The 14,192-nt window shown below is 34.8% G+C and overlaps 1 protein-coding gene across 50 annotated transcripts in view; it reads right to left on the reverse strand.

The window, feature by feature from the left end:
• Window positions 1-14,192, reverse strand: part of RIMS2 (regulating synaptic membrane exocytosis 2) — a 442,383-nt gene that overhangs the window by 256,911 nt on the left and 171,280 nt on the right. The window lies entirely within an intron of this gene.

Here is a 14,192-nt window from a genome sequence, read left to right on the forward strand (position 1 = left end):
TGTTTGATACAACATTGTTTGCCACATGATTAGAAAGGATCGGTTAAATAGGGAGTAGTGTTTCACAGGGAAAAAACAAACTGGAGCTTCAAATCCTTACAGGGTAATGAGAATTTAAAATTATACTTCCAGACAAGTCCTGATTCAGGCTTAGCTTTTCCTCTAGATGGATCTGAAGAAGTTACCTGCAGGAAACTGGAGCAAAGATCCCAGATGTGGATAAAAGACTTCTCTGGGATAATACAGATAACTCAAACTTTAAGTAATGAAAATACATATATGAAGTTATTTTTGTATTTTCAGTTCTTTCTTCTTATACTTAGTTCTACTTTTACAATTAAGATCCCATTTAAAATGTTTTCTACCCTCACAAAATGGTCAGTGATCTTGAAGGGTAGCCTTGCAGGCAGCAACCACGAGGTCCTGCCTAGTGTTTAGAAGGATGGGAAAAAGGTGAGCAAATACACAATCTTCTTGTTGCCACAATGATCCTAGAAGAGAAAAGGAAACCCTTCAATTTAGTGAAGGGGAGAAAGAGAAACAGGTTTTCCCTTGGTATCTAGGAAAGTATAAAGGGCTCTATGTTTAGCTGATAGGAGAAAAATGTTCTTCTCAGAGCCAGAAAGGAAATGCAGTCTATTCTCAGTAAGGGAAAACCACAACTGCCTGAGCAGAGTGTGTGGTGGTGGTGATTGGCAAACTGGCATTCTGCACTGTCTTAGGTATCATACAGGATCATTAAGCTATGCTTGAAAGATTGGACCCAGTTTTGCCTTGTAAATATTAAAGTAATTTAGCTTTGCAATGGCATCTACAAATTAGAAAACCAATTCAGTCTTGCAAAAATGAAACTCTTTCTGCAAAGCACGACAAGCAGTATAAGCATCTTGCAGATGCCTATTTACATATAGTGAAGCTAGGATGTCCTATGTGTCTTATTACAGTGTCATGTTAGTGCCAGTACAAATCATAACCTCTGTAAGTTTAACAAAATCTCTACAGATTCTGCTACTGAGGACTCACGTTGAATCACTCTAATGTGACACAAACAGAGTTTCATAAGTCTAAAACCAGAATGGCCAACGGGAATGGACAATTAGGACAACAGAACTACCAGAATGCAGACAGTTTGCAAAGACATTAAAGTTTTCACTAAGACAACAGAGATTAGGTTCAGAAATGCTTTAAGGAAGATAAAAATATTTTTTCACTTACATACTTCAGCTGATGAAAAATATGACACATCCCAAAATAAATTGTTCCAATAATAAATTATCTAATCTCTCATAATTTCTGCCATGCCTAGAATAAAAATTTGCATAACTTCTCCTTCTCAGTTGAGTACCCCATATAGGTAAAATCTTTTTATCTCTAGTCAAGCCCAGTTGAAATAAATGGCACTCAGCAGACACAGCATTCATTCATATGGATCTCATTGCAAGATTGAGACCAGTACACGTGCACATGAAACGTTCACATATTATGCAGTTAATACACCACATATACTTAGTCTGTATTACCTATAGATCAAACTGGACTCACAGCCACAGATTTTGCATAGATTTAATCCTCCAAATCATTAAAACACTCCAATAAGTATTGTTTATAGTATCAACTCCATGATGTACTGTGAAACACACAAAACTGTACAGAATATAGTTTGATAAATCTCACACATGCCTTGGAGTAGTCTGAGTGTACACATGCTTCAGTGTTAAACATCTACATACTTGTGTCGACAGTAATATAAACAACAGAATAGAGGATTTGTTTTAGCTACAAATAGATTATAAAAATACACCCACACTCCCCACATATGTTTGTGTATATATAAAATATAACTATATATATATATATACACATATATATTACTACATGTCACAGTGTCCTCATATGGATGCATAGAATAATAGACAGATCACTTCTGGAAACATTACTGCTATAATTTCATGAAGGGAAGGCTGAGAGGATTAAAGAGATAGATTTCTGTATGAGTAAAAACAGTACTGCTGAGGAAAATGTATTTCTATCAGGAAAACATATCATCTGATGAGCTGGCACAGGATTTACTGAAAAATCCACCTTTTTTTCTAGATTAATGAGAGTAGGATGTGCCAGTTTAGCATTATATTTTTACACCACTCACACTAACATTTTCTAATCTTGTGTGCTACATTTACCACAAACAGTCATTTTCCATCCTCCATTTTGTTGCTGAAACATGAATATAGGAACACCATCCATGGCTAACAGCAATGCAAAGAACATCTGGATCCTCAATCTATTCCAACCTTTCATAAAGGAAAATGCTTTGTACAGGTGCCCTCCATGTGGCAACTGCTAGGTCACATGCAAGAAAAAAGACCTCCCTGAAAATGAAGTGCTTTTCTTCAGAGAATGCAGCCTGGTAGATAAAAGCGACTTATTTAATTCCTGGCCTGTGTTGACTGGCACTGTCAAACTCCCTTTCTAATTAATTTCATTCCTGTTGAAGCATCTAACTTGACTACTGGGATCAAATGCCAGAAGTTAATCCTATCCATCAGAAACATTAACTGTACCTGTACACCTTACCAGCCAGAAACCTTGATGTCAGGAGGGGACTCATCCTGCCCTGCAGTCACCCACCACACCACTTAGTATTCCAGCCTGTCATTCTCTTTACTGGTCATCGTAGCACAATTAACTCCCCTTTAACATTCAACATTTTTTTAATTTTAAAAATACCTGCCATAAACATAGTTGTATGCTATATATTTTAAACCAGAGTTATGAAATCATGGCAGGAGGAACAGTACTTGTGAAAACTTATGGTCAGTCACCACTATTAAAAATCTGCTGTTATTTTTAGATAACTTGCTAATTCTCACTCACCTTCATGAGCCTCTGCCTAATCCATTTCTCACCATTAACTACCTGAAGATACCTTAATAAAAGCCTTTCACCACGTACCTCCAGCTGGATACCCCATGGAAAAGGACTACTCCTGCCTTGCCAGGACTTTCCTGGAACTTTAAAAGTTAAGAGAACTTTTAGGGGTGTGATACACACCCTCCAGCTGCCAGCTCAACTAAGCACTTATATCTCCTATCAGAAGGATTACCACCCTTCCTGAAAAGGTTACCACACCACTGAAAAATCCTCCAGGCCATTGTGATTACTGCTTGTTTGAAACAACCATAAAATAAAGTCTCTGTTATGGTTAAAAAATTCTAGAACCCACATAAATCTCTTTGTCAGGCACAGTTTATAAATACTATTTTTTCAGATGTATAATGTGAAACTTAATTTTTCCTAATTATTACTGTATATTTATTTTTACTGTCATTGATCAATACATGATATTTGGTCTTTTAACACACAACCCATAAGCTTACACTGATGGAAATCTTATTTGCAGTGCACTACAGACATCACTAGCATGATGAAAAAGCAAATAGCTTGACTGTAACCTGACCTCCTGCTCATAATGTTAAATTATTCAACTCCCCCACACTACAATAGAATTAAGTGCTCAAAATATGACATAGAAGAATATAAGACAGCTATTCGGCTTTGATGGCTGTGATTTCCATAATGGAACTAAATAGCTTGAAAGTCTTTGACATTCATTTGTATTCTTCCTTAAAGAGAAAACGCTCTTCTCCCTTGATTTAGACTTTTTAAAAATTAACCCAAGTGTACTGTAGAAATGGAAATTTCAAAAATTAGGTTTCTACCATATTTCAGATGTCAAAGATATTGAAAAATATTGTAATATGGAAAGTATCTATATCACCGTGAAAACTAGATCTCAGGTCTTCCTGCAACTAACCTGGTTCTCAGACTAATAGAACACACATTTGAACTGGAGAAAGCTTTCACAAAAATATCATTCTAAAATTACGTTTAAACATATGGGTACCTGAATTAATCTCCGTTTAACTTGAAAATTTCTATCAATTAAAAGCTTTGAGTCAACTAAAAATAGCAAGGACTCAGTGGGCCTGAGCCATCATCCACTACTTGAAAAACTGAATATTGGTCACCTACTTGTAAGACCTAATCATAATTTACTAGACAATACTTTGATATTTTGTTTTCTCTTTCCTATAAATTAGCCAGGAATAAAATTGACTGAAAAATTAAAACTGGAAACATTTCTCCTGCACATACTGCAATTTCAAAATGTGATCTTTCAGTACATGAAAGAATAATTCAGAGAAGGTAAAAATTCACATTTTCCACTAGAACTCTTGTCACAAAAACCATGCAAGAGACAGGGCTTCCTGTTAGAGAACCTCATCAAATACACGGAGCACAGCTTTGTCTCTCCATTACTATAGGGCTCCTGTCATGGAAACAGCATTTGTTGGTTCCTGGGATCATTTAGGAACAGTTCTTCTACCATTCAAAACTTTTCTATTCCTACATGTTGTATTCAACAGACAGTCAGGCACTTGGTTTAAACCAACGGTGACAGGGAGCAGATAAAACATCATCATGAGACCTTGCAAAGAGGTTTCTAGGCTGCCAGAAGGTGAGCTGCACACACTCTGGACCTTGCAACCAAACCTCCCATGAATGCAATGAACGCAGAAAACTTGCCGTGCAAAATTAAGGTCTGGTTGCCTTTTCCAGGGAGGATCCTACCCTCTCACTTATAAAAGCACTTCCACAGATTTCCACTGCCATACTGAAGAATCTGCAAAATGTTTACCTATTTTTGGCAGTGTTTTTAAGAGTCTTCCTGGTACTGATTTAACCCCTTTTCTCACTCTCTGCTTATAACTCTTGCTTTTGCTGAGTCACATTGTGCATGAGAATTCATTTTGCTCTCTGAAGCAGCTATGGCTGCAGCTCTTTGAAAAAAGAGCTTTTTCTGACTTCTAAGCAGTTCCGGTTCCTACCAAGATCTCTTTTTGCAGTTCTTGGTATGCTGTCTCGTTTTATACTAGATTAATCTTCTGATCTGTCAGTTCACTCTCCTTGTTTCTCACGCCCCCAAAATAAGATTAAGAATGTAAGCAAGCAATGCACAATTCACAAGTTAATTAATTTAAACAGCCTGCTCTGATAGAAAGAAAAGGTTCTTATTGCATTTCTTGACCAATACAGTTTTAAACAAATTGCCCTGAAGTACATCTACAACTCAGATACCTAAGCAATTCACTTAGTAAAGCTCATATGAGACAATATTCCATTCCTCATTTTCAGCCGTACCTTCAAAAATTTTTTATATCATACTTTGAACCATTAGAATGTCTTCCAGCTAAATATCTCCAAGCAAAAATGAATTAAGTTTAAAGTGATGATTAGAAAAATTACTGAAGCATGAGACTGATAGTGCAGATGTTGATCTCTATTAGATTTTATCTGAAAATACGAATTCATTGACTGCAGGCTTGTATCAATGGAATGAAAGGAAATCTGTAGTAAAATATTAACATAATTAAATTCACTACTGACAACAATTTTGCTTTGAACTCGACATGATTGCACAGACATATAAAACAATACTTTTCTATACAAGCAATTCAGCAAATATTCAGCATTGCAGCAGGGCTAATTTCAATTTGTGTGAGGAAAAGAGTTGTAACATGGAAAAAACAAGTAACTGATGAACAAAACTAGAGATTTTGATGATCTACAAATATTTAGGTAATAAATTTTTTTCACTTTTTTTTTTTTTTAAATCAATCAGATATTTCATTAAATCAGACAGGAGAACTGGACTAATGGTAGAAATTACTTTGTCCTCCTTTACTTTGGTTGAGTATTCAGTGGCCCTCACATCATATAATCTGATTTTAGAGAATTGCAAACAGGTACATAAAATAACTATCTTTTAATCTGAGTGTTCATTCAGATGTATTGAATAGGTTAAACATTATAAATTGGTTAAACATTCTGAGATTTTTCTTCATTTCTACTTTTGAACATTTTCAAAATCAATAATTTGGTAATCATTTCCACTTAATAGATAAACAAGAAATATCTTATCTATTTCAATAAAAATTTCATGTTAAAAAAAAGCAGTTAATCATAAAAACAATAGCAAATGGATTAAATTGTATTCAAGCATAATCGGTCAGAATCTGCATTCTTGTTATCTACATCAGTGCTGACACCACAGAAATAATTTGCAGAAGGATGGAATCAATTAACAGCTGTCATACAGCAGGATTCAAATTAGTTTAAAACCCATGGTGTTAAAAGAATAGCAGGTCACAGAAACATTCAAACATAAGAAGGACTAAATACAATACTGAATTATTACTAAAAAGGACGAGTAATATAAAATACAAGGCCATTTCAAAATTCCACATACACTATTTTTATTGAAAGAATTACAACTTTTCAAGAATTTTATGTCACAGAAAATCAAATACCATTTAAGAAACTAAACTAAAGGAAGACTTTGTTAATGATAATATTCTCGTATATCTGATGCACATTAAAAAGTTTTTCAGTACTTGACCTTTTTTCCTAAAAGTAAAAAATATCTTTCTAATCATCCCCCAAAAGAACAAAAAATGCTGAGTGTTATTTCACACAACACATTCAGCATCTTTCTTCCCTGCTTTACCTTTTGATCAGCCACTGCACATCTGGGAAGCTGGAAGCCTCGGGTTCATGAGAATTCATCAATTTCTGTTCTCGCTAGCGCTTTCATTTAATCCTCTAGGTTCAGTGAAATCATAGGAACAGTCTCTTGATTTTGAGACACAGTTTTTTAGATATATTTTACAATCTTTTCCCTTCACCCAAAATGCAATTACAAAATATAAGGCATTTAGGAAAAAAAAAATAAAGTCTAGTATGTGAAACAACAGCAATTCAAGTCTGAGAGCTGACCCAATGGGAAGCTATTGAGAGCATGAGAGGAGTGTTATAGTTTAATGCTGTTACCATGTGCTGTATATAGCTGGAGGTCAAGTAAGAATTTACCCTATAAGGAGGATTATGGTACTTAGCTGATTAGTGCCTTGCTACAGTACTATTGCCTACAAATGTACATGCTGGTCAGGGCATTTCATTTAAACTATTTTTAAAATTGTGCAATTCCAGTATTTCATGTTTTGTGATACTAGTTCCAGCATTTGCTTTGTGTTCTAGGTCTCAAATGTAAAGTTATGTAATATCTATTATTTTCAGTTTGTAAGTAGTCAAATTTTGACATAATTTTCAACCATTAGGCTAAAATAGCTGTGGCATCTACTACAGTCTGATGTGCTGAACATCCAGTAAAACTGAAAATACCTTTTCTTACACACCATTTTAATGAAAAAATGTAGTGAAAATCAATAGGCTAATTATTTCCAGAACAAACATTTGAAATATGGCGAGAATATGAAAATAATAGAAAACAAATGTGTAGATGCCTCATTTGCATGAAATAAATAAAAAACACATTTTTCAGTTTTCCACAGCATCTTCTATCTTTTCGAATTAGCTTATAAATAATGTTTAATATAAAGCACCATACACAAACCAAATCTGATTGTATAAATTTAGGTCAGGATAAAGTAGCATGACATGGGAAAAATACAGACTTTGCAGCAACCTGGATTTTCTCTACCTCAATAACAGTGATTTCAGGCTCTAGAAAAGGCACTTTGACACCAAAGTTTTTTCCCTCAGCCATTACAGAGAATAGATCGTAATGCACTTCATGTATTCATCATTTCATCTAATTTTGAATCTAATCTTTTTAAGTGTATCAGTTTCTTAGTGCAGGGATTGTTTAGCAGGTGCTTTTACCAGCAGATGAAAGTATCCTGGTTCTTCAAAGGAAACGTCTAAGTCTGATGAAGAGGAGAATTTTCTTTCAAAGAAATACTCCATTATTACTAAAATACATAAAAAATATATCTACTTCAATAATGAACAAACTAAGAAAACATCAGCAACATGAACTGTCATTTGAAAATTGTTTCGCCTATTAACGTCTCCGGAGGTGTTTTGAACTACTGAATTCCTAAAACTGGAATTTTGCTAATGAATGTGAGTCAGTGTATCTTTTCTTTGTTTTTTTCCCCTCTTCATTGTGTCCACAATTACATGTGATATCAGACAATGAACTTTAGTTTTAAAATATCTCTGTGATTCATATTTCAGTCTGGAAGAGATTAAATAGATCACACTAAGCTGTTTTGATGCCTCCACAAAAGAGCAAGCAGAAAATAACCACTGCAAAAACGTCCGGTTTCTTCAGTAATGGGAAGTAAAGGCCCATTATTAAATCTTGTTAATTAAATCGGTGGTGGCTCATCAATGAATGATGCGCTATCTGCAGCAGCTTCTTCAAGACAAAGCTGTCAGGTTAAACGTGTTCATGCTAGAGAACATCAGCTGGACCACTATGCAATGAGACAGGTGCATTTAATAACTCGTGGAAATTACCACAGCACAGAAAACTAAATTTTCTATTCAACTGTCATTCTCAACATTCTGGTGGTAAAGCATTAAATGTGTGCATTTTAAAGCAGCACAGGTCTATCCAACATAGAATAGAAGCAGATCACAAGTTTATGAAAAAATTATTTGCATTTGTATAAAAAGCTATAGATCCTATATTATGTATTGGTAAGACATGATTCTACAATGTTTTTCAAGCCAAAGAACTTTCTCCACAGTAGTTTAAGCAGTCAGGTCACAATCCACAGTCATTGTGTGAGCCCAAATATGCAGGATTGAATAGTTATGGCTGCCTAGACAGAACTCCTTCAGTTTAGATCCCAGAGAGAAGATAAGGATGTCCACCATGTCTGGGCTGCCTGGGTTTTCAGAGACACTATCTGAAAACCTTCCTACTACTGTGTCTCTGATCAGCTCTTAACAGACATTCTGAAAACTCTTTGTCAAGAATCATCAAAGACACAGACTCAGAGGAAAAGGCTGGTCCAGCCAAACACTTGAGGATTTTGCAAGGCTGGTAAAGGGTGGAAATATGAAATTTATTGTAATCCAACTTACTAAAAAAATCTGTTTTCTCTCTTTCTGAACATTTTTTAGGTCAGGCCAACCTAACACTGCTAGGTCCATGTTATCTCACTGTCTGCAAATTGTACTTTTTTAGTTCAAAAATTCTGGATTTTAAAAAGAGTCTTTCACGCATATAACAACCTGGACTCAACAATGCAGTTCTAGATTATCAAAGATAATGAATCTATTCATCACATAAAATGACACGATTAAAGATTGTAATAGAAACAGTGAGATGATTGTCATTTTATGTAAATTATGTATAATCAGAGGGACTACCACAGGAGCTTATAAATACTGCAAGAATCTGGACTGGGAACTCGTTCAGGACTATTTTGATATAATCTTAAAAATCCAGGGGAGCTGCAGGCAAACACAGACATATGCATTTCAGTGAAGTGGACTAAAATGCTTTCATTAATTATTTTATTTGGAAGTTGTAGGTCTTGCAATCAGTATTGAGCGCTAGCAGATATGCTGGGCAAAGGAGCTCATCAAGGAATGACAAGTATGATACATTCTGAGTCTAAAGAAGTCGTACTCAAAAAGATAATGACATTTTGCTTATTAACAATTTAAAAAGAAAATAAAACCGTAAAACCGTAACGTTACAGTTTTACAAATACTGCCTACAGAAATAAAACAAAACAAAAAAAAACAGTGCTAGGATACATAGGCAGAAAATAAAATGCAAACCAGGATATTTCTAATCTAAGTTTCTGTCAGTACATTGTTTATAATAACAATGCTTGTGGGAAATTAGAAGGGAATATTGTACATTGTACAGTAGCTGTAACTCACTGGATGTAAGTACAGGCAGGAACAAACTGTGATACTGTGGTTTATTAGTTGCCCAAACACATGCTCAAAAATATTTCCATTTTCAAGATGTTTCTCATCATTCACCCTCCCAACTTTTCAAATATAATTTTGTTAGTTTATTGACAATCTTTCTTCTGGCTTTATACAATTAGGAATGATTTGCCCCTTATTCTTCCTTCTTAGAGTGGATATTGCCCCAAAGAGTCTTCTGTTCTGGATTGGGACAGCATTTCTTGCCTGAGGTGTTTGATACCTCCTTGTCTATGAACTCAAAGGAAAGGAAGGGGTTAACTGAGAAATCTGTGTTCTAATCAACCTTAGACTAGCAACAAGACAACAATAATTTATTCCTCACCTTAAAAGAAAATGAAGGAAAAACAACAACCAACCAAACAAACAAAAACCACCCAAAAAAGCACAAAAAAATGCACTTTTGCTCTCAAAAAATAAGAGGGTGGCCAAGATTAGGAATTCAAGATCAAAAGGGCCTTATCATATATACTCAAAAGTTCTTTAATTTTCAGTAAATCTCCTCATTAGAGTTTAACAAGTAGGAATACAAGTCTCCATCTTCCATTGTTTATGGCAAGTTTGAAGGTGCCTGAAAATGTCTCTGGGATGATTACCTTATAAAACATGGGAACGATGGCATGGGTAAAGTTAGGGTCAGTACATCAGTGAGAGGAATCCCTACAAAAATGCTCATATGAACAGCTTTCAAAAGCGAATAACCACAAGTGCTTTTAATGGGGACATGTGAAAAGCAGTTTTATAGCCTGAATCCATGACCAAGCTCAAGCACCAGCTTAAGAGGGGGTTTTTAATATATATTACTTCCAAAGATCAAGAGACAATTAATCCTCTGGACTTTTTTCTTAAGCTCACTGACTATTAAAGGGAGCTTCAACACAGACTTGATTTCCTTTCCTGATCCACTCTATTGTCAAGCTACCTGCTGTCTAACAATAATTCCACTAGTTTCAGTAGCAGAGCAAAACATAAATACTCTGAATATTCTAACACAGAGCTTCATTTGTTCTGGTGTCCAAAAAACCAAACATAGGTTTCTTCCAGTAATGCAACCTGCACACCAATTTTATTGCAAAACCTTTTTTCTGCTTATGTATTTTTTAACTTTCCGATAACTTTATATGTTCAATAGCTGACTGGCATAATGAAGGCAATAATACCAGGTAGCAAAAGAGCAAATAAATAGAAATGCACCTTATATAGATGCTTCTCATATGTTAGTCTTCCTGAATCCACACATATTCCTGTTCTTTGCCATCAAAAGCATCTTGTGATCACAGCAAAATCACAACATTATCAACACCAGGGATCCATTTATATTGTTGTACCACTTTTTAACAAGAGAGTTTCAGATGCAGTGCTGTGATTGTGTCCAAGTACAAATTAGATTTCTTCCATTAGAGAATCTGCATGAGACCTTACAATAAAGCATATTTTCAAAGAATTTATCTCAGAGCCTTTTCCTGAGAGATCATACTATCTTTCTGGGTCATCTTTTATGACATCTTCTGAGGACAGGCAACAAAAAAAGCAGGCATTGGACTGAATGGTATCTCTTCATATGAACCGGACTAACAAAGGCTTTTCTCAAGTAATGATTCAAGATCAGCATGGGAGATAAAATTGAAGCACACTGATATCAGAATTGGATAACATGCAAATAGCAAGCTTGAAAACACTAATTTAAACTAGAAAACTCCCAGAATTCTTGGTTTGAGGTGACCCACACAATTTTCTTATAGTCAGTAGTACACTGAGGAATAGCAGTACAATTACTCTACAATTATTAACAATTACTTTGACAGTTAAAATGATTTAACGTGCTGTCTTCACCATTCTTACACAAGTCTATGATGCAGATTGCAGAGTGGAAAATGCCTAGCCTTGAACACCAGTTCAGGTGAAATCACAACACATAAGCAAAGCCTCCACTGCCTCAACTGTATGAGGAAGTTTCAATGCTGACTGCCCATGTTCTCTGATATGGCATTCACGATGCATATAACAGCAATGCACAGGTACTCTGATTAGAAATAACACTTCATTCTTCTGGATTTGAAAAAGAATTAAGCCCATGACAAAGATAAAACCTTTATTTGGAATTCAGATAGATAATGCAAAGGAGGAGAGGGATTTATGACTCAATCTTCACAAAAATTTCAGACAAATAGTTATGCAACGGATGGGCTACTGAGCATTCGGAACCTGACCACCTTCAGATTATTCCTCTATGCCCTCAGCATAAAATGGAATGGAGAGACAGAAGAAGGAGGGAAGGATGTATCTGCAGAACTTCAAAAGAAATGGGAAGAGAAGCAAGAGAGCACATGCAGCATAATTTGCACCTACTGTAAATGAGGTTCTCTTCAGTACATTAGGAGGCCTAGTAAGTGGCTCTGATATCAATAAATTTATTCCAGCAAGGAGTCTGAGATTCTCAAAAACACCTAACATCTCAGTCCATATTTCATGGCTTTTCCCAAAACCATTACTTTAAGACAGATAATCTTCACCAGAAAAACCATTTTCCTCTTATTATTTTTATCTCAGTAGCAATGCTGCTGCAGGGGATTTAAAGCCTCTTTATAACTTTTCCTTAACATCCAGCAAAATAGTTCTCTGAAGTTCAGAAATCTATGTGAAAAACTGTTTAATTTAAATGTTTCTTAAAATAATAAGCCCTGACTATAGTGTGATCTCTTTTTTTCTGAGTAAATCGTAATATCGAAAAACATTAAGAAGTTTGAACATTACTTTTGAATATTCAGTATAGAAAATTTAATGAAAAAGTGAATGGTTGAAACAAAAATTTGGTTTTAACAAAAATTCTTGTTAAGACTTTATTATGCTAAAGAGTAAAAACTATTATAGTAATACTAGTGATTTTCTGTAGTGTGACTACAGAGCATGTGTTGCCTCATCTTTGAAGAATTAGTCACCCATTCCTTGAAAGGTGATATTCCTGTCACGTGTTTTGTAGTGGTGGGTAATAACACAAAGTTATTCAGTCAGGAGCCAGTAAGTTTTAAAAATGAAAATCAGGAAATCAAGTCCACATACTGAGTCATATTCAGAGAATTCAAGAGAGTTCAACAAGATTTATAACTGTGATTTTTACAAAAGAAGAGCTGACAACAGGAAGTAATTATGCTGTGTATCACTGGATTTTTTTTTTTTTCATTTTAGATGACTTTACTAAAACTTTTCATTTGATCTTTGCTGTTGCTATGATAAAAATAAGAAACCAAATTAAAAGTATTGGGCCAAATGCAAAATGATGCATTTATAACAAAGCTTAATCTGAAAAATAAAGACAGATCTTGTTGCTAAATGTTACATGAGATTTTCTAATGAAAAGCAGAACGTCAGGCAAAAAAGTCTCTACATGAATAACTGCAGCCTTCACTTTATGTGGCTAAAATTAAGTATTGGTAGGAAGCCTGATTTTTAGATGGACCAAGATGTCCAAACATTACAATTTTATTGCAATTCCAGGCATGACCAACAGATATTGTCAATTTTTAAAAGACATCCAGAAATCCATCAGTAAGATGAAAGCTGGCTGAGACAATGGGCTATCATGCCATAAGTTTAATAAAGTTTCAAATCTTTTACCCAGCAGAGAGTTGACAATTCCATGAGACAGTTTTTCTGTAAGCCAGAAATTAAATTTCATGTCTTAAACAGCTAAGATCAAAATGCTCAATAAGTGCATGTTTATGAACTTTCTGGCCCACTTTATATAGATCAGGATTTATACCCTCATATAAATCATAATATTGCTTTTTTACCATATTCTGATCAGTAAAACAGGCAAGCAAGGCAAGTAAATGCCTTCAGAATTCAGATCTCTTTTCCTAAGTCCCAGATTACATTACTTCTGAAATAGAAAGCAATTAAACAACAGCTGTAAAGCACTTTTGAAATAAACGAAGGTAAAATTAAACATGCTATGCTCTTGTAGTTAAAAAGTGCAACTGTTTTTCTTCTCAGCATTTAATGAGGACACTGTGCAGGGCATAAAGTGACTGCTGGATCAAAAACGCGAGAGGGAGAGAAGATGTTCCCTTATCTACTTTGGAATATTGCACCTACATTTGTCACATTTCCAAAGATATTTATATGGAAATTTCTCAATTATCAAAATTCAGTATGCCCCTAAAGTATGATCCTCAGGCTTAGAAAGCCTTGGAAATTTTTACATATATTTTCTCTCTTAAAATCATACTTCAGTGAGTTCATTAATTTGAGCTTTTCACACATCACCTATTTTTAAATCCATAGCATCCCTTGCTTCTAAGCCTATGAGGTTGGACCACCTTTTATTATTAGCTTAGAATAGAAAATATACCAAGATATAAATAAATTATATT

This window comes from Myiozetetes cayanensis, unplaced genomic scaffold, assembly GCF_022539395.1.
Source record: "Myiozetetes cayanensis isolate MyiCay16 unplaced genomic scaffold, myiCay2020 scf1, whole genome shotgun sequence".
Taxonomy (NCBI): Eukaryota; Metazoa; Chordata; class Aves; order Passeriformes; family Tyrannidae; genus Myiozetetes; species Myiozetetes cayanensis.